The 26928-nt window shown below is 37.4% G+C and overlaps 1 long non-coding RNA gene across 1 annotated transcript; it reads right to left on the bottom strand.

The window, feature by feature from the left end:
- Positions 1 to 1955: 1955 nt before the first annotated feature.
- LOC131299217 (uncharacterized) lies at positions 1956 to 24039 on the bottom strand. The gene is made up of 3 exons (XR_009190662.1): positions 23515 to 24039; positions 7033 to 7760; positions 1956 to 2610 (listed from the first exon to the last, which is right to left on the bottom strand). It is a non-coding gene; the product is annotated as an uncharacterized LOC131299217 (long non-coding RNA).
- Between the last annotated feature and the right edge of the window lie 2889 nt (positions 24040 to 26928).

Here is a 26928-nt window from a genome sequence, read left to right as displayed (position 1 = left end):
GGAGAGAGGGGGAACGTCCCTGCTGAGTGTAATCATCAGGGGGACTGTAGCCCACGTCAGGGTGGCACAAAAGTCTTGTCCATGTGGCTGAATAAAGTTGATTTGACTGGGCTTGACTGGCGTGCGCCATGTTTGGACCTGCGTGCGCCAATGATAACTGAGTCAACGGTCGATGACTGACACGTGACAGTTCACTGGCGTACGTCAGCTCAGAACTGGTGTAAGCCAGTTTGGGCTTTGCTGGGGCCGTTTGGTTCTGGTTTAAAGGGTTTGAAATGGGTTTGAATGAGGTTCGGAACGCTCACAGCTCAAACACACCATCGTTCTCAGACTGTTCTTGATCATAATCATCATTGGGGAAATAAAAGACCGAAAAATAGCGTTATCTGGATGGTCCAGAATGAGGTGTTTACAGTATTCCACAGGAGAAATAGTCAATGGATCCTGGTTTTTGAAGTCTCCTTTCATGTGGAGTTGATGCAAAAAATGTGAAAACCATTATAGATGTACTTATTTTAGCTAATTTCAGTTGGCATAAAGAACCATTTAAATGAAAGACAAAAATTAAAAATCATGAAAACCATATAGAAATCAATCATATAGAGAGGGAGAGAGGGTAGGTCAAAGGTAGGTCTAGTGCTGTGGCCGTGTATCATTGTCCATCAACTTCACTCATCTTACTTGAGAGGGCTAAACTCTTATCTTTAGGGCCCGATTAGATGGTGTTGCTGCCAAACGGGGTGCTTGGCAACGGTGCCGAGCACCCTATCCGGTCGTTTATTTCGGTAATAGACGGCTCGGATCTTTGCCAAGCAATAGACTGCTCAAATTTGAATGTGCTCAAATTCAATCCAAGCCGTCTGTGCTGAGATAAACTGCTGGATGACAGCATTTCTGGGTCCGGATATTAGGAGGGTGGATGAGCTAATGAGGGGATGATGAGTTGATGGGATGTTTTTACCTTGGTTTGGCAAACAAAAGGGCACTCGAATAAAATCACCCCCCTACACTATTGGCGATGAGGTTTCGGGGGGTTATTAATTAGTAAGGGTGGATGAGGCCCTTCTCATCCCCCTCCCTAACATTTCAATTACAAAACAATCTTATCCCCAAATTTTATCTATCATTTAAAACAAGTACTATTTTATCCCCTTTTTTAATACCTTATCAAAACCAACTACCTTTTTATCCATCCTTCATAAAAATCACATCGATGTGGACTCACCCTCCATAAATAATACACCATACTATTTTATCCTCTCTCTCTAAATAATACTTTAAAAACTCATCTCACATCTAATCGGGGAAGGGGAAATAAAGTCCCCTAATCTGACCCATTTTCCTAGATTAAAGGGGGGAAGTTGCTCCCCATTACAACACATGACAAGATTAATCCAATCTCATCAAATCTGAAGAATAATAGAGCATCATGCAAAAAAATTCGACAAATGTGTTCGCAAGCCTTTTCAAAATCCAATTTAATGATGAGAACTCCTTCCTTACCTTTATTATTTTTAAGTATTACTCCTAGCAAATAACATATTATCCGAAGTTTGGCGGCGAGGAACAAAGATAGCTTGATAAGGGCTTATAATTTTATCAAGGAGAGGTTGTAAACAATTGACAAGCACGTTAGAAATGATTTTGCAGCTAACATTGCATAAACCAATAGGTCTAAATTGCCACCATGAGGGTAATCTTGCACAATATGACGAGGCTGCTAAAGATGATGACTAACCAAGTTGTGACTGAGGAGCCAAGTCTTGAATTCAACTGGAAGTATCTGTCATACATCACTGAGTACTAATGAGGGTGAATGAGCTAATGACACTATTATTAGTATAAAAATTCATAAGTAATCAGACAGTTCCAACCTAAAACAATGTAATCATTGCAACAAGCTTTTTCACTAAAAGCAACATAATCAAAAAGGAAAACCCCCCCTCCCCCCAAACCACATTCAAAACACCTCAAATACCTGCTAAATAGGATAGGAAGATCACACCCCAATTTGATATTCCCCATTCCTGATTAGGTTTTTCATTTTTTCTACTAGCTTTTCCAATAGTTGAGGATCATCCCGTCTAATTCCTCTGAATCCAAGCCCCAATGTTTTACTAACTTGCACAATTCTTCTCAATCTTTTAATCTAGCTGAATATCGTCTTCTACAGCAACTCTTGTTTCCACGCATTGATCCTTTAATGCCATACCAACCGAATTCTCGTATAATTGTCTTGGAGAAGAAGAAGGAGAAGAAATCTGAAACAAATTACTGAGATCCATGGTCTTGAGAGCCCATATCAGTATACCCGTCCTCCTCTTTGTTGTCTCTTTTTCTATAAGCTCAGCTCAACTAGTGCCCTTTAAATGCTGCTTGTACACTCGGTGGTAAATACTAATTCTGCCACTTATCACTTAGGGTTGATCCCCACCTATTTTTGAATCCAAGAATTCCCACCCTGAGTCTGCAACCCACACGCCACCCATTGGACTTTAAGTTCACCATCGCATACCTCCTACCCCACCTCCTCCACCCAAACTTTCTATGTAACTGTCTCTCTCCTCATCTCTAGACCCTCCTGAACAATCTGATCATCAAATATCACTCCTCCATGGACTTCACCCATAATTGAATCATCCTTCTTCTCCCTCTTGTATGCTGACTCCTTTTTTTGTTTACACTATCATGGGTGCCCCATCACAAGCGGCTTCAATCACATTCAAACCGTCCATCTTCCCACTTTTGTTACCAATTCTTCTACTATCGTTTTCACCGAACTGGGTGCCCCATTACATGGGGCTTCAATTGTTGGAAAAAGTCTTTTAAAAACTTAATCAAAATAATTTGTTTTATTCATTAAATTTGAAAGTTACATGTACCCTTATAATGGGAATAATTAAGTAGGACCAAATGATGGAACAGATAAGAGAGGAAAGAGAATGCAATATCGAAATTGTAAAATGCTTGAATGATAGCACTAACAAAAATCATGGTATGCTACATGCTGCATTCAATAAATTTGCAGCAAGGAATCAGTCCACTATAAGGACAAGAAGAAAAAGTGAAGTAAGACAAATGGCAAATTAGCAATCAAACAAAGGAGAAATGTTCTTTCCACTCATAAAATGATACTAACTCCTCAACTATGGCTTTCCTTAGGTATAAATCGACCCATATTCACTGAATAAGGTAGCAAAATCATCACTGACTCATTTGCTTAGATAAAAAGCATGTGATGGTTCTTTTATCGTGATAAGTTACTCGCTTGGTAACTGTTATAGAGAACTCTTTGTTACTCAAAACCCATCAAGGGGAAATGCCCTACTGAAGAACTCTGAAATCTGAAAATGCACACAAAAGGTTAAATTATTGCACAAATGAATGATCTGCACTCATAAGAACAAAAAAGAAAGACAAGAAATGAGCTCTTTTTTTTCCTTTCAAAATATTACCTCTAGCGCAGAAAGCACTTGATCTGCAGAAATCCTGTGACTATCAACTACCTAGAGGTTTCAGAATTGTATTCAAGTTGGAGGATTTCCTATCTATTTTCCTGCACTAAAAATGATGACAACCAGGTTAATTAGTATTTGATAGTAAAGATGCTACAAAGTAGATCCTACAAAGTTATAGCCATGCTTTTGAGACTGACAACCTAATTACTCCCTCCGTCCCAATCTGTTTCACCTACTTTGACTTTCCCATAATTTAAAGAGACATCATAATTATGTTGACTTTTTGTTAATTTTACCATTTTACCCCTTGTCAAAATATTAAAATAATATAAAAAATAAAAATAACTAAACCAAGATTATGGTGTTGGAGCCAAATTAAATTGTCAAGACTTGGGAGAGAATGGTGCCTAAAACTCCACACTTAAATGTCCTTTGAATATCAAATTTGAAATCCTAACCTTTTTAAATGTAAAAGCAAATGAAGGGTAAAATGGGTAATATGGATATCCAAAAATAGAAAGTTTTGACACAAGCATATCATTTTGGAACATTCCAAAAAAGAATAAGGGCACAACAAATTAGGACGGAGGGAGTAGTAACTATCATCAATCATCAAATGAATCTCATTGCTTTAAACTACAAGGACAACTATTAGCTGCATCTAATATGGAACCATAGTTTAACAATTTTGAAACCTATACACGACACAAAAATCCAACTAGTCACCAGCAGAAACCCAATTTTAAAGTTCAGAAATCGCAATACTCACAATAGAAATTTCAAGGGAAGAGAAAGGGAAAGTGATGAGTTGAAATTTTATTTGAGATCAAATAAAAATCAAACCCTATTCTAATTCGTGGTGTTGCTCCATACCTATATTTGAGATGAAATCGAAGGGGAAAGTAAAGACTTGAAATTTATAGCCGTCATCAATTTAAAGCAAAAATCCTTACATGATTTGGATTGTTCACGAGCATTTGAGAGAGAGAGAGAGAGAGAGAGAGAGAGAGAGAGAGAGAGAGAGAGAGAGAGAGAGAGAGAGAGAGAGAGAGAGATGTTGTACTCCTTCCATCCCCTTTTTAGAGTCCAGTATTCCATTTGGGCTGTCCCTTAATAAGTGTTCATTTTGTAAAGTTAGTAGATAAAAATTGGTGAATTTTCCATTTTGTTCCTAAAAATAGATTCCATTTTAAAAAATTAGTGAATAAAAATGTAATGATGTTTTCATAGAGGGTAATGAGAGACAGTGGAGATAAAAGTTGATATGAAAAGTATAATGATAATATTTTTTTAATAAGTTAGAATTACGAAGTAGAACACTTAAAAATGGACAGAGGGAGTACCAATTTGGAGTAGTTCCGAAGAGGCGTTGGAGAAGTTCCAGAGAAGACGAGTTACTTTTCTCTAATTCGGTGCCGCAAGATGGTGTAAGTACATTTCCTCACAAAGCACAGAAAATGAACAGTCTTGAGAAAGCAATGAGGCACAGAGTGGTTTAGGAAATTCTGCAAAATCCCACAAAATGCGCCTAGCCACGCTATATGTCGGGTAAATAGTACATGAGAAAATCACCAATGAATATGGAAAAAATAATACAATACAAGACAAACATCACACTCTACATCTATGATAATTTATTTTCATTTTGTTCAATCCTTAGCGCATGCCCGTGCTTGAAGGCACAAGGCTCAAGCTTTCAGACACGGCTCGAGTAATCAGCACCTGCAAATCAATTATGAGATCACAAGCAATATCCAATTTCAAAGTGATGACAAAAAAAGAAAATTATCAGAATAGAAATTATCGTTCAAATCCAACCCAATAAACCCAAGCACAAAGAGAGTACTTTGAAATTAGAAACAAGCAGTGAGAATAGGCTGTATAATAAAGCAACGACATTCTGAGTAAGTTGATAAAAAAACATTCCATCATCAGTGTGCTTTTTGATGCCAACCTTTAGAAACCTCAAACCGACGACTCCTTAAATAGTATGCTTTTTGATTGAATAATAGGGCAGACACGAAGTGGATATAAACACAAAGTAGATTAAGATCAAAGAGAATAAATACAAGACACATGATATATTAGTAAAGCACTGACTTGATTACTAGCTTAGCCTCTTACATCGGGAGACCTTCCTTTTATTGACACAAGGAGGGGAGTACAGACAATACAGATGGTACCCATAATTGAACATCACTGTTCTTAGTCTTCCAATCTACGTCTATCTGCAAACCTACTGACAACATTACAAGACACCAATTATTGTTATTACTAACCATTACACCAGTTATTATGACACACCAATACAAACATTCACAAGAAAACCTAAAAACAAAGCAAATGATGATGCATTGTTGGAAACATCAACAACTATTAATAATCCTCATTGAAAATGCATTTCATAAGCTCATCATCTTATGTGAAAGGGAGAGAACGAATGAAGAGAAAATGATGGCATTACTTTGGTCGAGATAAAATGAATGTGACAAAACTTGTCACCGAGTACTTTTGAACGAACACATAAATTGGAAAACATAATAATACTTTTGAACTTCTTCCCCAAGACTGCACGTGTAGGATGATGGTCTCAGATACAATTCAAAATATAGGGATTTCAAAAACTGAGCTTCCTTATTATATAGGTTAACGTACCCACTATCACAAACTCCAATTCATCAAAAGTTCAAATAACATAACATGACTAAAGAAGAGATGAAAGCTAGATCAAAAGCAGGGTTATGGAAATTTACTTAAGTTGTAACCCCAAAAGTTGAAACTGTAAAATAAAATGTAGCTTTTCTGCTCCTCCCTGACTCCATTGTTTACAAACGTTTGTGTTACACAAACACAAACGTCTTACCCACACATATACTCTCCTCAAATTATATACGCATCAAAATTTTCTTTCCCAACCAAGCCACAATATGCACTACCTTAATCTTCCAAATGCAACTTGCCTTAGACATGATAGTCATTGATGTTATTTTGTACCCATGACTAATTGGACAATTGGATACCATATTTAATAAGATATTTCTAGATAGAGATGATGCAAGAGTGATTGCAAATGAAGAAATCAATTTCAATAATTTCTTTAGTTTCCTTGATGCATGCACTGAATAGAATGGTGAGATCTCAAACTTTTCCCATGTCGTGAATTAAATAGGATAAAGCTAACAACCTTACAGGCAAATCAAGTCCATCCAATCACAACACAAACAATTAAGACATTATGGGAACGACTAAAGCAATGTCTAAAAGAGCTCCCGACAACCACTCCAGAAGCAGCAGCTAAAAACAAGGCTATCTATAAAGAAAAGCAACTTAGGGAGAAAAAAAGAACCAGAATCCACGAGAAAGGCACTAGAACATAAATTAAAAGATATTGCACATTCACAAATATTGCAAGAATAAAAAATATTACAAAACCCACAAAATAACATGTGGCAATAACATAATCAATCGCATTGGGCAAAAGCAAATTTTGTATGCTTGACTAATCAAACCAACTAATTAGACTACACTCACAACTCCCATGATCACCTATCTTAAGAGGTATAACATCACCAACAACAATATCGCGTATCAAAATCTTCTCCCTCCTACCACCTCAAACAACCTACACTAAGATGCATAAAAATTAAGCAACCTAAATTCTATGATCAAACACACTAGAGCAGTCTAATGCACTAGAAAAGTCATAATTCCATTATCTTATGTTTTTTGTTGGATTTCGAAATCTAATTAGTCAGTGATCCAAACAATTCATGATTCCAAATTCTTTAAAAGTTGAACCACACTATTAAAGAAAATGAGAACTTCAAATCCAAACAAATACATGATAGTCAACACTTATAAAGGGAATAATTAAGTAGGACCAAATGACAAACATATAAGAAAGGAAAGAATGCAACATCAAAGTTGTAAAATGTTTGAATGAGACCACTAACAAAAAAATGGTATGCTACATGCTGCATTCAACAAATTTGCAGCAAGGAATCAATCCACTATAAGGACAAGAAGAAAAAGTGAAGCGACACAAATGGCAAATTATCAATCAAGTTAAGGAAAAATGTTCTTTCCACTCAGAAAATGATACTACTCCTCAACTATGGGTTTCCTTAGGTAAATTGACCCATATTCACCGAATAAGTCAACAAAATCATCACCGACTCACTTGCATAGATAAAAAGCATGTGATGGCTTCTTCTATCATGATTTGTAGGTCGCATAGTAATAGCTGTAGAGAACACTATGTTACGTGAAACCCATCAAGGGGAAATGCCCTACTTGAGAACTCTACAGACTCCGAAAAAGCTCTACACGAATCCGAGAAAAGAGAGATTTGAAGCTCTAAAATACCAAACGCACACAGATATGGGTATTTCTTCACCAATAGAGAGAGAAACCGGAACATGTAGCTCTAGATTTTCATGGTCATATGAAACACAAAAACTAAAGAAAATAAATGAGGAAAACTAACTGTGACTTATCTCAATGACAATAGAATTAAGATAAAGAACATATTCAAGTCTGTAATATTCCCAACTTTCATCTTCCGGTTCCTCTTTTTTTGTTTTTCTTGTTATCTACATCAAATGGTTCAAAAAAGTAGAAAAATGTGAACATAATAATGTAGTCAGTCTTAAACAAAAAGTCCTCTCTAAGTTACCCATGATCAAGCTTACACCCCTCGCAAGTTATGTTCACTTTCAGGACCGATGGAACCCAAACTTCATACCGTTCACATTAACGAGGGACAAAACAATACAATCTAAAATTTAGCCTAGCCAAGAAACAGGAAGAAGATCTCTAAAAATAAATTAGCATACTCATACTTGATTATAAAACAATACGCCTATAAAAATGACTGGAAGCTCACCTTATCTTCTTTAGAGGGATGATCCAGAACGTAATTTGAAACAGTAGTTGTATTCACTACCATCCTTGTCTTTCTGAAAAGAAAATCGGTAATTAGAGATAAAAGGAAAAAAGGACCTTAAAGGGGAAAAAATACAAAAAATGTAATAGTGAGCAGTTAATCTTCTGAATTCACAGCCATGACCCATGAAGAAACTCATAATTGCCCCAAATCCAATAAAAGTTAAAAGGATAATAGAAGCCGCAAATGGAATTGTCACGAGAATTGCTGATAATAAGAATCACCAACCTTCATCACAAGGAAAATCATTAGGTTTGTGTGGATCTCACACGATTTGAGCACGTGAATTCAATGACACATCACCAATAAATTATAGAAGAATTAATATCTTTATAGCAAGGTCCAAGTCAAAAGCTGCAATACCAATTCAAATTGTGTATATATGTGAAGATTTCATAAAAAGATGTGCAAGAGTGTGTTGGTTTCAAGGACTTTTCAAAATAGTCGCCTTCAATAACAAAACCTGGGCATTTTACATATATAACATATGAGTTTAGAATTTGCGGTCTGCCTTAAACAAATCTTATAAACAAAATTTAATATCTCTATCCACTTATCTCAAAAAGCATCTTACATGTTCAATGGAAAATACAAACTTGATTCACATTCAAAGTAAGTTACATTTTCTTAAGAGTTTACAATTCTCTCATAATAAGTTAGAATGCCTATACATAACAACTCCAAATTTCTATCACACTTCCAAAAGTGTAGGTCCAACAGATTTTCTCAAATCATAAATTTCTCCTCATCACTTGATATAGGAAACTCAATAGGAAACATGCCAAATGCGAAGATAAAAAAACACAAGCAAAATGCACACACATGAAGTTAACTTTTTCTTTTTTTGAACAAGTCGGATTTTGAGTGAGTATATTCAATATTTTGAGAAAACTTGCCTCTGAATAAGCCCAAAAGATAACAATTGAATATATCGTAACATAGAACAAATGAATACATAGTGACTTTTTCTTTTCAAGCATCCAACCGAAATAATAAACAAAATAATCTGACACAATAATAATAATCCAAATTCTAAATGCATATGAGATGACAAATACTAAGAAAATTATAATGCGAGCAAAGATACTTTGAACAAGACAACACATACGACACATCACAACTACAGACATCAAGGAACTCATACACCCATGCCATTCATTATAAATCTCAAGTTTCATCTATCATGTCCGTCAATATCACATTGTCATTTCATCGTTATGTGTCATGAGCGAATGCTCTAGTTGAGTCTGTTTAGGGATATCCCGTTATACATGCCTAGCACCTCACCCATTGATAGGTCTAGAATTTATTACGAGCGATTGCTCTTGCCAGGCCTGTTTAGGGATCCCAAAACCCCCTGCCTAGCACCTCCCTTGTTGGTGGGTCTAGCTCATGTTCTCATTTGTATGAAGTTTTCATGTATCCCATTCCAATCAGTGGTTAGTCATGAGTTCTTATTTAACATTTAGCAAGTTCTTCAAGTCAAATTAAAAAGATATACCACGTGTCAAACGTATAGCAATGTCCTCAAACTCAAGTATTTCTTAATTTCTCAAATAGATACAACTAAGAATCATGAAAAAGTGTTGAAAATAGGAATACAACATATTTAAGAGCTTCAATTAGGAGTGAGAATACACAAACTTCAAGAACCCTTACCAAAATCTAGAGTTTCACAAACAAGAAGGGGGTTTTCTTCAAACAAGACTAGAATCGACAATAATGGAGAAGGAATCAAAGGAATAAGGAGTCAAACTCATAAACATACAGAGAGAGGAGCAATCCCTACCAAATGGGTTTCAAATAACATTCGTCAATAGCTCAACAAGTTGTGTCGATGAGATAACACAAGAATAATAATCAACACACATTAAACAGCATTTATACCAAACAATTTGCCACATAAATATCAGAACAACGAACAACAATAATTGGAGGGTCCAAACTAGTGTGAGAACCGATTACCAATTTCCAAATGTTTTCTCAAGGCCTAGACTATTGGATCCAACACTGCCCTTAGAATCACCATGACTCTTTTCCCTGGACTTTCACCATTTGTGATCCCTATGGACCATAACCATGCTCACAGTACTACAAATCTAAAATCAATAAACCAATCATACCAAACTCATAACCATGCATCCAAACCAAATATAATCATCCAAAACTTCAAGAAGAGTTCTTTTTGAAGTAATTATGTCCTAAACAGCTGGGAATTCTGACTTTTCAATGAAGAATTTATCTAAAATCAATCACAAGTTGAGAGTAATACTTATCATAATGAAACTAGACATGATAAGGAACATTCTCACCAAATTTCATGCATTTAAAACATAAAACATAAATAAGACCTCAATGATTTTTTCCAAATCAATATCACCCAGTCTGCTATAACTTACAAGATTCAGCACTAACACACGAATTTGAAAAGTTCACCAAAACGTCAATTGAAGTCCTAAAGGTCCCAAATTTATATCATGAAACCCAAATATCTCAAACTTCCTTTTAAAATTTTCCTAGAATTTACTAGTTACAATTACAAATACCTTATCAAATACGATCACAAAGTAAGTGAACCTTCTCAGGAATTGAAATCTCAAATTTTACCTACTGCCTTTTAAGATTTATAACGAGCAAACTACCACTACAATTGAACTGAGATTTAACATGCATGAGGCTAACACCTTCATATAAAAACCCTAAATTTTTTAGTTTAAATGGAGAACAAAAGCACGGTCGAATAAATCCCTAAAATCATAACTGTTCTTCCTTCAGTTTAGTTTTCAACCAATACAGTCAATTTAAGAAAACCTAAATTGAAACCCATAAGGACCTATAACCATATAGTCAATTTAAGAATACCAAAATTGAACAAAAATGCAGTTTTTTCATGCTTCCCAGAAATTCTAGACTCACAATACTATTTTGTTTCCATCTCTTGATCAAACTTCAACAATTCATGAACAAACATAATAATCACTAAACATGATAACATACACACTTAGAACATGTTAGGGTTTCTTAAAATTGGAAAAAAGAACATCATAGATCATGAACTTTAAGTACATCTCACTATATTTTCTCATATTTAAGCATTTTAGCAAGAATCCTACCTCAAAGGAGCCAAATCCCGAAAATGCTATGAACTCCAAATTTGACTGATCAAGATTTTGTTCGGATCGGTGCGTAGCCCTCTATACGTAGATCAATTTTTCCTCTTACCTTGTTGTGAGATTCTTGAGCCTCGACCTTCGATTTGTAAGTTGAAACACAAGGGTCTTGTGTAGTTGGAGAGGAAGAGAGAGCGATATGCAAAAAACAAAAAAGAAAAGAAAAGCAGAGAACTCACGCTGTTCTCTGATCTTAAGTTTTTAAGGGCAAAAATTGTACAATGCCCCCTACACGAAATTAATTATTGCCCCATCTCCTAATACGTTACAAGCCAACACACTAAGGCCCCCAAAGCTACCAATAAAGTAACATAATGAACTCTAAGGCTTAACAATCGCATTGTACCAGTGCGTCCCACAACCGCGGTCCACAGCGTGCGAATGTTGTGGGGAAAGAGAGAGGGAGGGATCCTATGAGGTGATATGGAGAGTGAGGGGATAGAGTGTTCTAATCTCAGCCATTGATTTTAACGTCTAAAAAACCCTCCCAAAGTTCCCGAGCGAATTTTGATGGTCCAAGCCGCTCAATGTAATCAAAACGTGATTTTAAGGGTACCTGCACGAGATCAGCAAAAAAAATGACTGGAAAGGGGTTCATCTGAACAGTTTTTTATTGAACTTTATTGAACGGTTCAATAAAAAACTGCTCAAATCAAGCCATTCTCGGTTATTTTTTTTGCCAATTTCTCGCAAGCACTCTTAAAATCACGTTTTGAACAGATTGAGCGGCTCAGATCATCAAAATTTGATCGGAAACTATGAGATTAAGATTTGGGGTTTTTTTTTTAGAGGTTATATACACACACACAGAGTCCGTTTCCCGTAAGGACCACCTATTTTAATAAAATGCGGACCTCCTTTTTCCGATTGAATTTTGATGATATGAGCCGCTCAATGTGTTAAGAATGTGTTTTTAAGGGTACCTGCGATAAATCAGCAAAAAAATGACCGAAAAGGGCTTCATCCGAGCAGTTTTTGTTTTAACCGTATTGCGGGTACCCTTAAAAGCACGTTTTGAACACATTGAACAGCTCGGATTATCGAAATTCAATCGGAAAATGGGACAAATGAGGAGGTCCACATTTTAACTAAAATGCGAACCACCTCATTTGAGACTGACTATATATATATGCACCTATACACACAAAAATCTATGGCCCACAAAATATTTATATAGTTACGCATAACCACACTATTAAATAAAAATTAATTTCAAATACGGGTCTCTTCAGTCTGACTATCAAAAACACAAAAAGAAACAATAAAAAAATCTGATGACTTAGCAACATAGTATCAAAAAATTTAGGCTTTGTTTTCACTATTCACAAAACTGGGGAAAACAAAGTGAGGAAAATTGGGGAAAAATAGGAGGGAAATTTCACTATTCATAAAACTTGAATTCTTTATTTTCTCTCCTCTTTCTCCCCAATCCAAACAATTGGAAGAAATTTTTTTCTAACTTGCCTTTCTTTTCTCTCACTTTTCCTAAGTTCTAAAACAATGCCTTAAGCTTACCAGTGGTTTCGTAAGGAAAACAAGGAATTCTAGCAGGGATGTTGGACTGAGACCAGGCGGAATTGTGATGTAAGAGACCGAACTTCTGGGCTTAATGACAGGTCAGCATGTCTCAAGCTTTTTGAATTCAACCTTGAAACATTAAACCAAGCTTTAGCCGCCATCCATCCCAAAAGACCTCCGTGTTAGCTAATTTTCTAGTCCGCAAATGGATAGTCAGTTGGCTCCACCAATTCGCATCCAATCCTTTTCGTCAATTTTGTTTTCTGCTATAGGTTTTAAAATAGATCTTGGCTGATATCATCACCCCACCCAGCTGAGACAAAAAGGTCCGGGGCTTGAATTAACATCGCCCCAAGATAGCAAGATTGTCATCAAATCCACCCATTGTATTTCTAATCCTCCTCAGCAGTTATCAGCTCAAAATCAGGTCAGCTGTGAAATCACGATGGTGTATACAACAGAAGCAGTCCTGATTTACATTACATCCAAAAGATCATAGCATAAACAATGAGCCAACAATCCAGAATAAGTTTATAACTTACATAAATGCAACAAGGAAACTCTAAGCGCAACAATTATTGGCATGTCATTAGTAGATCAAATTGAACAAATCTTTCTAAAGCAATACTATATTTAAAAATCAACAAATTTTAGCCAAAAAGGACTTCTTTTTCGCCATTTTTAGAAGCTGTGAAGTCACAGGATATAATCCAATTATCATATGTTAGGATAATCAGATATAGTTTTCAATCGAAATAACCAAAACTTAAGGCTTTGATAAGGCAATCGCATAACAATCAACAGTAGACAAGCATTGATACGAAACCCGAATAGGTATCTCACTTAACTAAATCAACTCATCCAAGGAGTGATTGGTGGAATTACATAGCAGAATCAATCTAATAATTGGAAGACTCAAAAAAAAATTAACCAACGGAAATTATTGAAAACCATTATAAGGGGCCTAGGTGCACGGATAAAATCCACTAAAATGAGATGTAATCTATCCCAAAATCATTAAACCAATTTTATCATATTTTTCAAAATCAAAGTTTAGCAAGGACATATAACTAGAAATAATCAACTAAATCTCGAAAATTGAAGAAGATCTCAAGTAATAAGTAATAACCCATTAAATAAGATAAAGTATACAAGCCTTTTTGCTTGTTGAATTTTATGAACAGATAAAAAGCTATTTTTTACTTATAAGGTGGAATGTTTCCTCACCTTTGATGATCTTTTTCCAATCCTTCACAAAAGATCTTCAATGGCCCTGATTGTGCATGCAAGTTACAATAGGAGATAGGCAGTCTAAAAAATAAAGGCTTACGGACCATAAGGCCACTGAAAAGCATGACTTTGTTGTCCAAGATGATTCCCATGTACCGCAAAAGACCAAGCGAGAAAACGAACCTGCAAATTACAAAAAGTGAGAGAACGAAACGCTAAAAATATGCAATAAGATTTCATTACATGTTGAAAACATATCTATGGGTTTCAAAATTTTAGTTCTGAGGTTTAAAAACGAAAAAAAAAAAAAAAAGTGGAGAGAAACTCATGACTGTCATGGAATTTGATGCAGGAAAACATAGGAAGAATTACTGATTAATAACTTAAGCATCTAAATAAGTACAAACCCATTACATGTCACTTTATAGCTAACTAGGTGCGGGCCGTCATGCTCGCACGAGGATTTCGTGCCCGTGGAATATCTAAAATAGGAGAGCTGGAAAGCAGAACTACGCATAGAAGTGATTTATAGAAATTTACAAGTACTGAATAATTTCAAAGTTCAGTAGCAAATTGTCTGGACCAAAAGATTTTGTCTGGTGAATAAACAACATTGCAAATCATTCACACCAAAAAGATTTGCTTTGTTGTCTACTGCTAATAGCTATAGCAAAAGATTTGTACATATGCTAGATGGTGCCTATGCATTTAAAATAGACATAGTTGCAAATTATTCACACCAAAAGATTTGCCTTGATGTCTATTTTGCTAAGATTACTTGATGGCATTAGGTGGGAGCACTATTCTTTCTTGTGTTTATATTTCAGAGGCTTCACGGATTCATCTTCTTCCATGTCGTTGTAGCATGTTGATGAGCTAACTTTAGAGCTTTATAGTTGGTTTCGATGTTGATTGGGTCGGAGATTGAGTTGATAGTGAAAACGCATCGGTTGATTACTACATAATCATACATGTAGGCCTTCAAGTTAAAAGGGTGGTTGTGCCAAGGAGAAAGAAGAAACGTGGGCTGGTGGGTTAAAAAACAAAAAGCTAGAATACAACAGTAAGCTATGGCAAAAGAAAGAAGAAAAGTGGGCCAAGTGGTGCATTCAAAAACTACTTGTAGACAAACACCCTTTAAGTTAGACTGCCACAAACTCACCACGCCATCACCTCCAATGGTTGCTAGTGTCATTCCACTCATGTTCCACTCCATCTCCCAAACTTGATCACAGGAGTATAAGATTTGAAAGGAAAGATTCAACAAGCACATCCTCCCCTACATTATAGGCAACTCTTTTTTAAGCAAGTAAATAAATAAAAAAGAAATTAAGATTGGAAAGGTGCCATATTGCAATTCCATTGTGAGTCCTAGTTGATTTACCTCATATGGCCTAAAAAAGAAATATCTACCCAAGATAAGAGTCATCTCAAATAATGGTGCTCCTAGCTCGTTTTTTTTTTTTTAAGCAAACAACAGTAACAATCAGAATCATGGTATGCTGAAGCAAAACATTGCCCTGAAAATATTAAGTATTTCAAAAGGCCAGAATCACAGTAAAAGACTCACGTTGAAGGAGATGCAAGAAAAGGTGTATCCTTTCCCCGATTCAGAGGTCCCTTCAATGTTTGATCAACTGTTAGATTTGAAACTCATTGAGCTCCCTGAGATGAAGCACCCCAAGGAAGCTAACAATGTTAATGATCCAAACTACTGCAAATACCATCGTTTGGTTAGTCACCCAACCCAGTGATGCTTCGTCTTCAAAGAGAAGGTAGTGGAGCTCGCTAGCCAAGGAAAGATTGTCTTAGAGGAAGAAAAAGAAACCGTAGCTACAAATCAAATTGTGGCTACTTTACATGATGAGACTCAACAGCCTGAAGCGCCACAAAGTGTGAAGATTCAATTTGGGTCGTTCGATCCAATTGAGGTAGTGCGATGTCATTCTGTTCAACAACTTGGGGGCAGCATCTATGCCAAGGCAAAAGTAGATGACATGAAAGATGAAGGATGGACCCTTGTTACTCGCAGAAAGAAGAAGCACGAGCCAAGTGCGAAGCATCCTCAATCCGTGGCCCCAAAGCCTAGTCTCAGAAGGAAGCATACAAGAAGGCAACAAGGAAGGAAGAAGCTGAAGAAAATAGCTTCAAACTTGCAAGAAGGCATCCCTGTCCAAAGACTACGCACTCCATTTACTTTATGGGACTTCTTGCCCGAGTCAATTCGCAACACCAGTCTTTTTGAAGCTTCATGCAATACTGTGAGTTGTGAAGAAACGGAACTAGAGTCGCCTCCTGCATATAAGCACTCTCCAATCCATCTTGACTCTACCATTTGTGCCAAAGATTGGTCTGCTTGCGTTGGAGCCATTACACTCTTCGACGAAGATTTATTGCTGAGCGCAACTCCACATAATCGTTCGCTTTTAGTCTCTGGATACATGTGAGAACAAAGAATCAATAGGATGCTCCTGGATAGCGGATCTGCGGTCAACATCTTGCCTCTTCATACTCTGAAGGAACTCGAAATCTCTATGGAAGATCTAGCACCTAGCCGTCTCATGATCCAAGGATTCAATCAAGGGGGGCAAAGAGCCGTTGGCGTCATTCGTCTAGACCTAGTCATCGATGATGTGACTTCAAGCGCACTGCTCTATGTCATTGATGCCAAAACCTCTTACAATGTATTGCTAGGGCGGTCGTGGCTCCATGAGAATGGCGTTGTCCCATCAACCCTTCATCAATGCTTCAAGTACTGCAAAAATGGTGTGACAAAGAAGGTGGTAGCCGATGACAAACTCTTTAGCGAGGTTGAATCCCATTTTGCTGATGCTAAATTCTATTTGGCAAACATGGTGTTGACAGAATTAGTGCCAGCTGCCTCTTTATCAAGTTACAAACCCTCTGAAGCTAATGACCTTCGAATTGGTAAAACCAACATTCTTACTAAGGCAAAGGAGGAAAATAGTCAAGGTGGCAAGCATCACGTGGAAGATCCATCAAAGAAGAAAAGCACGCCAATACTTCGCTATGTACCAAAGTTGCAAAAAAATGAAGAGTCGGCCTTGAAAGGATTAACACTCCCAGTCACCGACTTTAACGAGGTAAAGATTGTTCCACTCTTAAAAGGATTCGTTCGAGCCACACATGGCCCTTAAGTGGAGCATGAATACCTGCCTTCATAGCGGACAAATGGCTTTGATCCCAATGCCTACAAGCTGTTTGCAAAGGCTAGACATAATCCAAAAAGTTCAACCACTCTAGGGAGACTCTTGCCTGAAGTGATTGGCGAAAAGATACACGGCTTGAACCCAACTCAGAAAATGCTCAAGCAGAAGGGATATACTATCAAGGAGTCCCAAGCAGGCCTTGGATACACCGCACCTGCTCCTGCTCGCATCTTTATAAAGAAGTCAAGCAACAACCACATTACGGCGGAAGAATGTACTTCGTCACCAAAGGCATCGGTCTTTTATCGCTTTAGTGCTCCAAAATCACAAAGGTTAGTCTTTGACAGATTGACTTCTCAAGAAGAAGTTGTCTCACCAACCTCCATGAGAGGACCCATTCAAGATAGATTAGGGCCACAAAGCAAGAGCTCCACACCTTCTGTCTCGTGTAACTCTATACAAAGTAGATTGGGTCTACCAAGTGAGATATCTTCAACAAACGCTCTACAAAAGTCTGTTCAAAGTCAATTGGGTGTTTCAAGCAGTGCTATCGAGAAGGCTTCAAAACGGAGGACTGCTCTTTTGTCAGAAGATGACAAGAAATTGAAGAGTAAAATACCCTCTCGCATGAAGCCCCAAACTACTCTCGTTGTGGCAACTGATGATGCATTGCTAAGAGTAAGTCGACAAACTGTGGTGCTGACCAGAGTACCTTCTAAGGAATTGGATCGTTGTCTTGATGAAGAGTCTGCCACTTACTCCTTCCATATCACGGCAACTTGTAATGAAATTCAAGTAGGAGAAGATGCTGAAGATGCTTCACCAGAGTTAGAAGGAGTGAGGTCCACTATCGACGATCTAAAGGAGATCAATTTAGGGACTGAAGATGACCCGCGACCAACTTACATCAGCGCTCTCCTCACCCTTGAAGAAGAAATTGCCTACACCGAGCTTCTACGTGAGTATAAGGACGTCTTCGCTTGGAGTTATAAGGAGATGCTTGGATTAGACCCAAGAGTCGCAGTCCATCATCTAGCGGTAAAACATGGCGTCCGACCTATCAAGCAATCTCAAAGACGCTTCCGACCAAATTTGGTCCCCAAAATCGAAGCAGAGATCAATAAACTCATCGAAGCTAGTTTCATTCGAGAAGTCAAACACCCCACTTGGATTTCAAGCATCGTCCCAGTGAAGAAGAAGAATGGGCAAATCCGAGTGTGTGTTGACTTTCGTGATTTTTTCCTCTTTAAATTTCTAAAGTAACAGGACTATCATAACAAAACTTTTACTTCAGAATGAAGAAAAAATTCTTAAATTACATGTTTTTATACCAATACAAAATTCTTCTATTACTATCAACTATCTAGAAACAAAATAGCAAAAAAAAAAAAACAAACCAAGTACTATTTTTATCTATCGCAAATTCAAATAATATAACATGATCAAAGAAGAGATGAAAACTTGATCAAAAACAGGGGTATGGAAACTTACTCAAGTCATAACCCCAAAAGCTGAAGCTGTAAGATAAAATGTAGCTCTTCTGCTCCTTCCTGACTCCATTTGTTCACAAACATCTTTCCCACACATACACTCTCCTTAAATTATACGCATCAAAATTCCATATCCCAACCAAGCCACAATATGCACTACCTTGGTCTTTCAAATGCAACTTCCCTTGATAGTCATTGATGTTATTACGTACCCATAACTAATTGGCCAATTGGATACCATACTTTAATAAGATGTCTCTACACAGAGATGATGCAAGAGTGGTTGCACATGAAGAAATAAATTACAATAATTTCTTTAGTTTCCTAGTTTCATGCAATGCATAGAATGTGAGATCTCGAACATTTCCAATGTCGTGAATTAAACAGGATAAAGCTAACAACCTTACAGGCGAATCAAACCCATCCAATCACAACACAAACAATTAAGACGTTATGGAAACGACAAAAGCAATGTCTAAAAGACCTCCCAAAAATCACTCCAGAAGCAGCAGCTAAAACCAAGGCTAAAGCGTCCATAAAGAAAACCAAGTTAGGGGGCAAAAACGAACCAGAATTCAGGACAAAGCCACTAGAACACATGAACTTAAAATAAGAGATATTGCACATTCACAACTATAAAGAATATCGCAGAACCCACAATAACAAGGGCAATATAATCAATAACATTGGGCAAAAGCAAATTTTGTATGCTTGACTAATCAAACCAACTAATTAGACCACACTCACAGCTCCCATGATCACCTATCTTAAGATGTATAACATCACCAACAAGGCAACAACAACATCGCATATCAAAAACTTCTCCCTCTTACCACCTTAAACAGCCTACACTAAGATGCGTAAAAATTAAGCAACCTAAATTATATGGTCAAACACACTGGAACAGTCTAATGCACCAGAAAAGTCATAATGTCGTTATCTTATGTTTTTCTTGGCAGATTTCAAAATCTAATTAGTTAGTGATCCAAACAATTTATGTAACGCCCTGAATTTCGGAGACATTAATAAAACATTTAGAACAATTTTCCAGAAGACTTTATTACATCACCATTCTAAAAGCATATGTCATGATATTACAACCGTATCGAATTAAATTCAAGTTTCGAATAAATCAAAATAATACAATTCCTAAATAAACTTTGAAGCTTCCAAAATAAAGTCAACTTAAATTAATCAGAGCGACCGTGCGCACGGACACCAAGGTTTTTGGCTCCTTCCTCACTAGCGTTGACTTCAATCGGATCGCACGACACTCCTACTCCTTCAAAACATATACCTAGTGTTTGAATACTAGGGTAACGTAGTACCTTGAGCGATTGACGCTCAGTTGCTAAAATTTACCCGAAACCCATAATTTACAAAAAAAATAGGATATAGAATGCAATTTAAATAACATCCCTTGATTTTTATTACAATTCTTCCACCTACGTCAAATCTAGGATCTCTACCTTGAGATCCATACTACCCTTAACCACCAAGTAACAACCATGGCATGATTCAACTCCCTCTTTGTGCCCGGATGAAAGACTCAAAGTTATCTACTTAGTAGAATTCATCGCGGTAAATTCCACCCCTTGCTCTAACACAATGAAAACAAACACGGTAAATTCCAACCCCTTGCTGTACGCCACCCCTTGCGCTTCAATCTTGTTTCTCTAAAGTTAATGACAGTCGTGCCATACTTAGGGTTACAGTTCTCAAACATCCAGGGTCCCGTGACCACCCATCCAGATGTCTACCGAGACTCACCTCCGGAGCCCGGACTCAACCTAACTATGCCCGCACAATACAAAACTCATCTCATTATCTCATTCATTAATTCTCCATTAATGTTCGCATATGTTTTTCCCTCGATTCCTCGTCACCAACCTGTGCCCTAATGTCTGGTCTAGGTTCTCGCAGGCGTTAACATAAAACATGACAAACAATAACAATAATATTGACCAACTTTGGCAATATTAATAATGACAAATATAAAAAAAATGAATACTTACCCATTTAGTTCCCCTTTTTCCAGTAGATGATCAATCCACAAGGGATAATGTTAACTTGATATACCAATGAAAACATTAAGCATAATAAGGATGAATATCAATACTAATAATGATCAGCACTAACATATATTTTCATTTGATCACATCCCTATTAAATTAAGTTGGTCAACATATCTCAAGTGAGGGAAAGAATACAAAATGGCCATTTAAGATGATATTAGCAAACATTGAGAAACGTGGATTTAGAACATGATTATCCACAGTTCCACACACTGGTTCTATTAGGACATGGGTGTAGAACATGAAATTAGAAAATTACTAAATGGGGTTAACCAATTATTTCATCAATCATAAATGGTTCTCTTAATCAACATTACTTAGCCCATCGTTCTCCACTTCGTATTTTCCATCTAACCACGGGTAAATCATCAAACACTTCAATATCATCTTAGCAACAAATATATACTTAGGAAGGTAAGTTTTAACTACCTCGGTTTGGTACTTCTATCGGGAAGCAACGACGGTGAAGTTGGTGGGTTGAACGTGCGGCGACAGGACTCCGTTTGCGGCTGGTTCGGAGCTGTTTGCAGCGGAAACAGCGCTGTTTTGCAAATGGTGTCTGGGTCGATTCGAGCTGGTTTTGGAGCTGTATTGGGAGTGAAACAGAGCTGCTACGTGGCTGTTCAGGTTACGGGCTATTTCGGTGCTTAAACGGGACTCGGTTCGGGCTGATTTTCAGCTGGTTCTGGAACCAAAATGGAGAGGTTCAAGACTGTTTTTCTGGGCCGGAATGGGTGCGTAAGGTGGTGATCAATAGAGGTGATTTAGGGTGTTTCCATTTTCTTCCCCTCTGCCGTGAATGAAGGATAAGGAAGGGAAACGAAATGGTGGTTTGGGTGGAAGGGAAAAAGGAGTAATGGGTTTGTTCTCTGGTCACTTTGCCCGAAATGTTTAAAGGAAAAATAGGAAGTGTTCTGCTTTGAGTTTTTGCCGAAAATGGAAAGAAGATGAGGTGTCTTGGGTTAGGCTTTTGAAAGAAGATTTGGTGGTAGTTGGGAGAATTGGCTAGGAGGGTTACACGTAGAAGAAAACAAAGAGGCAAAATGAAGGCTTAAGAGGTTAACTTTTGAGGATAAAGGGTGGTTAGGTCTTAGTCTACAGGGTAAGTATGTTTCTATGGGGTAGTTGACTAAGAACTCAATACATATATATATACACAAAACTCAATAAATATATATATATATAGACACACACACACAGAGCAACGCACATATACATATTTATATACAATTTATTATGTACACTTATGAATGAATATATACACATAAAGTACTAGGCTACTAGCTATGGCGCACGGGTACGGACACCGACACGGAAATTTTAAAAAAATGGGGATGCAAACACGGCTGGGGACACACCACGTGTAAATTTTTTTATTTACATTTGTTTTTCAATTTTTTCCCTAGTTTAAATGGCAAAATGTGGACAAAACGAAAAAATCCATAGTTTCAATACCATTCAAACAAAACTAAACAAAACAAAACATCCATAAGTTCAATACAACCCAATTGTAAAATTACAATTTGACCCTTAAATTTTAAAAAAAATTACAGTTTGACTCCTAAAATTTTAAAAAGTACAATTTTGAACCCAATTTTTTTTAAAAAAATTACACTTTCACCCACAAAATTTCTAAAAAAATACACTTTGACCCCACAGTGTCCCCAACTGTTCTCCCGTGTCCCTCTCAAAAATTTAAATTAAATTATGGGACACAATGTCCCTGTGTTATGGGACACGATGTTCCCGTGTCCGACACTGCAATATGTCAACCTCTAGAGGTGTCGGTGCTTTATAGTGTACTAGATATGCAACACCCACTTATTATGTATTCACACAAATGTACGCATATGAAATTTAATGAGATATCATATATTAAAAAAACATGCAACTAAATAAAACGAATTGTTCGAAAATTAGGACAATTACAATTTATGATTCCAAATCCTTTAAGAGTTGAATCACTATGTTAACGAAAATGAGAACTTCAAATCCAAACAAATACACGATGGTATAAAGGGGATAATTAAGTATGACCAAATGACAGAACAGATAAGAGAGGAAAGAATGCAACATCGAAGTTGTAAAATGCTTGAATGATAGCCCTAACAAAAACCATGGTATGCTACACACTGCATTCAACAAATTTGCAGCAAAGAATATCCACCATAAGGATAAGAAGAAAAAGTGAAGCAACACAAATGCCAAATTATCAATCAAGCTAAGGAAAAATGTTCCTTCCACCTAGAAAATGATACTAACTCCACAACTATGGCTTTCCTTAGGTAAATCGACCCATATTAACTGAATAAGTCAGCAAAATCATCACTGACTCACTTGCATAGATAAAAAGCATATGATGGCTTCTTCTATTGTGATAAGTTACTCACTTGGTAACAACTGTAGAGAACTCTATGCTACGCAAAACCCATCGAGGGGAAATGCCCAACTTGAGAACTCTACGACCCTGAAAAAACTCTACATGAGTCTGAGAAAAAAGGTAGATTTGAAGCTCTAAAATAACAAATGCACACATATATGACTATTTCCTCACCAATAGAGAGATAGAAACCGAAACAAGTAGCTATAGATTTTCACTTTGCCAAGAACAATTTTTCACAAATCCAAACAATTAGGGAAAAAAGGACCAGGAAAAAATAGTCAAATGGGTATACGAAACACGAAAGCTAAAGAAAAGAAATGAGAAAAACTAACTGCAAGTAATCTCAATGACAATAGAACGAACACTATTAAGATAAGAACATATTCAAGGCTATAATATTCTTATCTTTCATCTTTCAACTGTTTCTTTTTTTGTTTTTCTTCATATCTACATCAAATAGCGCAAAAAAGTAGAAAAATGTGAACATAACGACACAGCCAGTCTTAAACAAAATGTTGTCTCTAAGTGTTACCCATGATTGAGCTTACACCCCTCACAAGTTATGTTCACTTTGATGGAACCCAAACTTCATACCATCAAATTAACAAGGTACAAACCTGTTAGATTATTGAATTAGTTCGTTGTATGGAGTTTCATTATTTATCCTTAGTATGTAAATAGTTAATTAGTTAGGACCTCATTGTAATTGTTGTATCTTGCATTGTATATATACCCGGTTTAATGAAAGTTACCCTAATTTTTGGGTTTTCCACAAATCGATATTGTCGTCTCTCAACTTTACATGGTATCAGAGCAGAGATCCTAACCCTAACGTGGGATTTCCCTTGCACCAACCGATGAACAGTGCTGCGTGAACAGTAACCGATGAACAGTGCGTGTGAACAGTACGGTGAACAGTGTCGCGTGAACAGTAGCATTCTGCTATATCAGCCAGATGAACAGTGCAGTGTGAACAGTACGGTGAACAGTGTCGCGTGAACAGTAGCATTCTGCTATATCAACCAGTTTTAGCCCTATTTGCCACTCAGATTTGAAACCTAGGGTTCACCGACAGTCTTCTGGCCCTGTTCAGACCTCCGACCACTGCTTTCTGGCGTCGCCTTCCCTCACCAGAGCTCGCCGGAGTTTTCCAAGTCGTTTCACGTTCAGGTCAGGTACTTTCAGGCTTCCGCTGCTGCTATTTGAGTTTGACCGAGTCAGTTTGAGTTGACCCAGTGAGTTTAGGCACCTTTTCTGCAATTTCTGGTTTAGTCTTCTCTTGTTTGCTGCTGGTTGTAGCGTTTTGGCATTTTTTAGTCGATTGTTACTACTATCTCTGGTTATTGGTGGTTGATTGTTCGTGGATTGTTGAAGTTTGGGACCCCAATTGATTGGGTATTGCTTATTTTGAGTTGATTCCCTTGATTGGAGTTGTTTTTGGGAATTGTTATTGTCTGGTATTTGTTCACTAGCTTCTGTTGATATGGCGGGTAATCCCAACCATGTTCCAACTGGCCCTCTTTCTTGGGAAGAGATACAAGCTCTCAGGCGCCTATTGGCTAGGCTTGATACTCCATCCACTATAGCTCCTACCTCCACTGCAGCTTTCTCTACAAGTATTCCGGCTAATGCATCTTCTTTTCCGTGGATCATAGATTCTGGTGCCACAGATCATATGACAGGTCGTTCTTCATTTTTCGACTCCTACTCTACATATTCCGGTAAGGATAAGGTTCGAGTGGCAGATGGATCCCTATCTGGTGTTATTTCAGGGAAAGGTTCCATTCGTTGCTCTCCAACCCTTCCTCTTTCTTCAGTTCTTCATGTGCCAAATTTTTCTACTAATCTTCTCTCCGTTAGTAGTCTTACACAATCCTTAAATTGCTCAGTAACCTTTTTTCCTACACATTGTGTCTTTCAGGAACTGGGTACAGGAAAGGTGATTGGCAGTGGTAGATCATGTGATGGCCTTTATTATCTGGAGTCTGCTCCTCGTCCGTCTCCTTCACCCATGCCAAGTGGTCTGGCTCTGCAGGTAGATACGAGTCCAAGTCTCTCCATGTTACATCAGTGGCACCGTAGATTGGGTCATCCATCTTATGAGATTTTAGAAAAACTTTTTCCTAATCTAACTAAACATTGTCATCGGAGTCAGTTTTTTTGTGAAGCCTGTGAGCTTGGAAAACATAAGCGCTCTTTTTATGCACCTATTAACAAAAGAAGTGAGTCCCCGTTTATGATTATTCACACTGATGTCTGGGGGCCCTCTCCTGTTACTTCTCTTAAGAGGTATCGTTGGTTTGTCACTTTTATCGACTGTTATTCTCGTGCTACTTGGGTGTTTTTACTTAAATCAAAGAGTGAAGTTTTTTCTTGTTTTCGATCTTTTCATGCGATGGTGAGTACTCAGTTTGATGCAAAAATTAAAATTCTCCGTAGTGATAATGGCACTGAGTATATTGATAAAGGTTTTAGGGCTTTTCTTGATGAGCGTGGTATTCTGTTTCAGACGACTTGTGTTGACACTCCACAACAAAATGGAGTTGCTGAACGCAAGAATCGTCATTTGGCTGAGGTTGCTCGGTCTCTTTTGTTTACCATGAATGTTCCAAAATTCTTATGGGGAGAAGCCATTTTAACTGCCGCTTATCTTATCAATCGTATGCCATCCAGTGTTCTCAACTTCAGAACTCCCATAGAGTGTCTTCCTAGCAGTTATCATGCTATCACTATTCCCCCTAGAGTTTTTGGTTGTGTGTGCTTTGTCCATACACCCCACCCCTCCGGGGGTAAGTTGGGTCATAAAGCCCATAAATGTATTTTTGTTGGATACTCTCCTACCCAGAAGGGCTACAAGTGTTATGATTCACATTCTAGAAAGTTTTTAGTCTCCATGGATGTCACTTTTTGGGAAAGAGAGTCTTTTTATTCCCTCTCTAAGTCATCTCTTCAGGGGGAGTCTAATCAGGAGGAAGAGATGTTTACTATGTATAATCATGGTGAGGGGGAGCACCTATTTTATAATCATGTTAAGGGAGAGAAAGAAACAGTATCTGCTGAAGAGGCAACACATGGCATGGGCAATGACACTAATGAACTTCCAGCACGGTTGCAAGGTAACTTGAAGACCTATGCTAGACAGAAAGATAGGAAGTCCTCCCATGTGATACCGCTCTGTCAATCACCGTTGCCTACTCCAGTTCCAGACTCCTCAGCTGACTCATCTGGTAATGATTCTCCTCTTGTTAATGATTCTCCTCTCTCAGCTAACTTATCTAGTAGTGATTCTTCTCTTATTGAACCTCCTGTTATTGATGATCTTCCTATTGCTATTCGAAAAGAGAAAAGATCATGTACTCTACATCCTATCTCCCAATTTGTGTCTTATGATCGTTTATCTCCTTCATATTATGCCTTTGTTTCGTCGCTTTCCTCTATATCTATTCCACAGAATTGGAAGGATGCGTTTGTCATACCCGAATGGAAAAG

Source organism: Rhododendron vialii, chromosome 8a (genome assembly GCF_030253575.1).
Source record: "Rhododendron vialii isolate Sample 1 chromosome 8a, ASM3025357v1".
NCBI classification, from domain to species: Eukaryota; Viridiplantae; Streptophyta; class Magnoliopsida; order Ericales; family Ericaceae; genus Rhododendron; species Rhododendron vialii.
The sequence above is the reverse complement of the archived record's forward strand: the minus strand, read 5'-3'. Positions and strand labels throughout refer to the sequence as shown.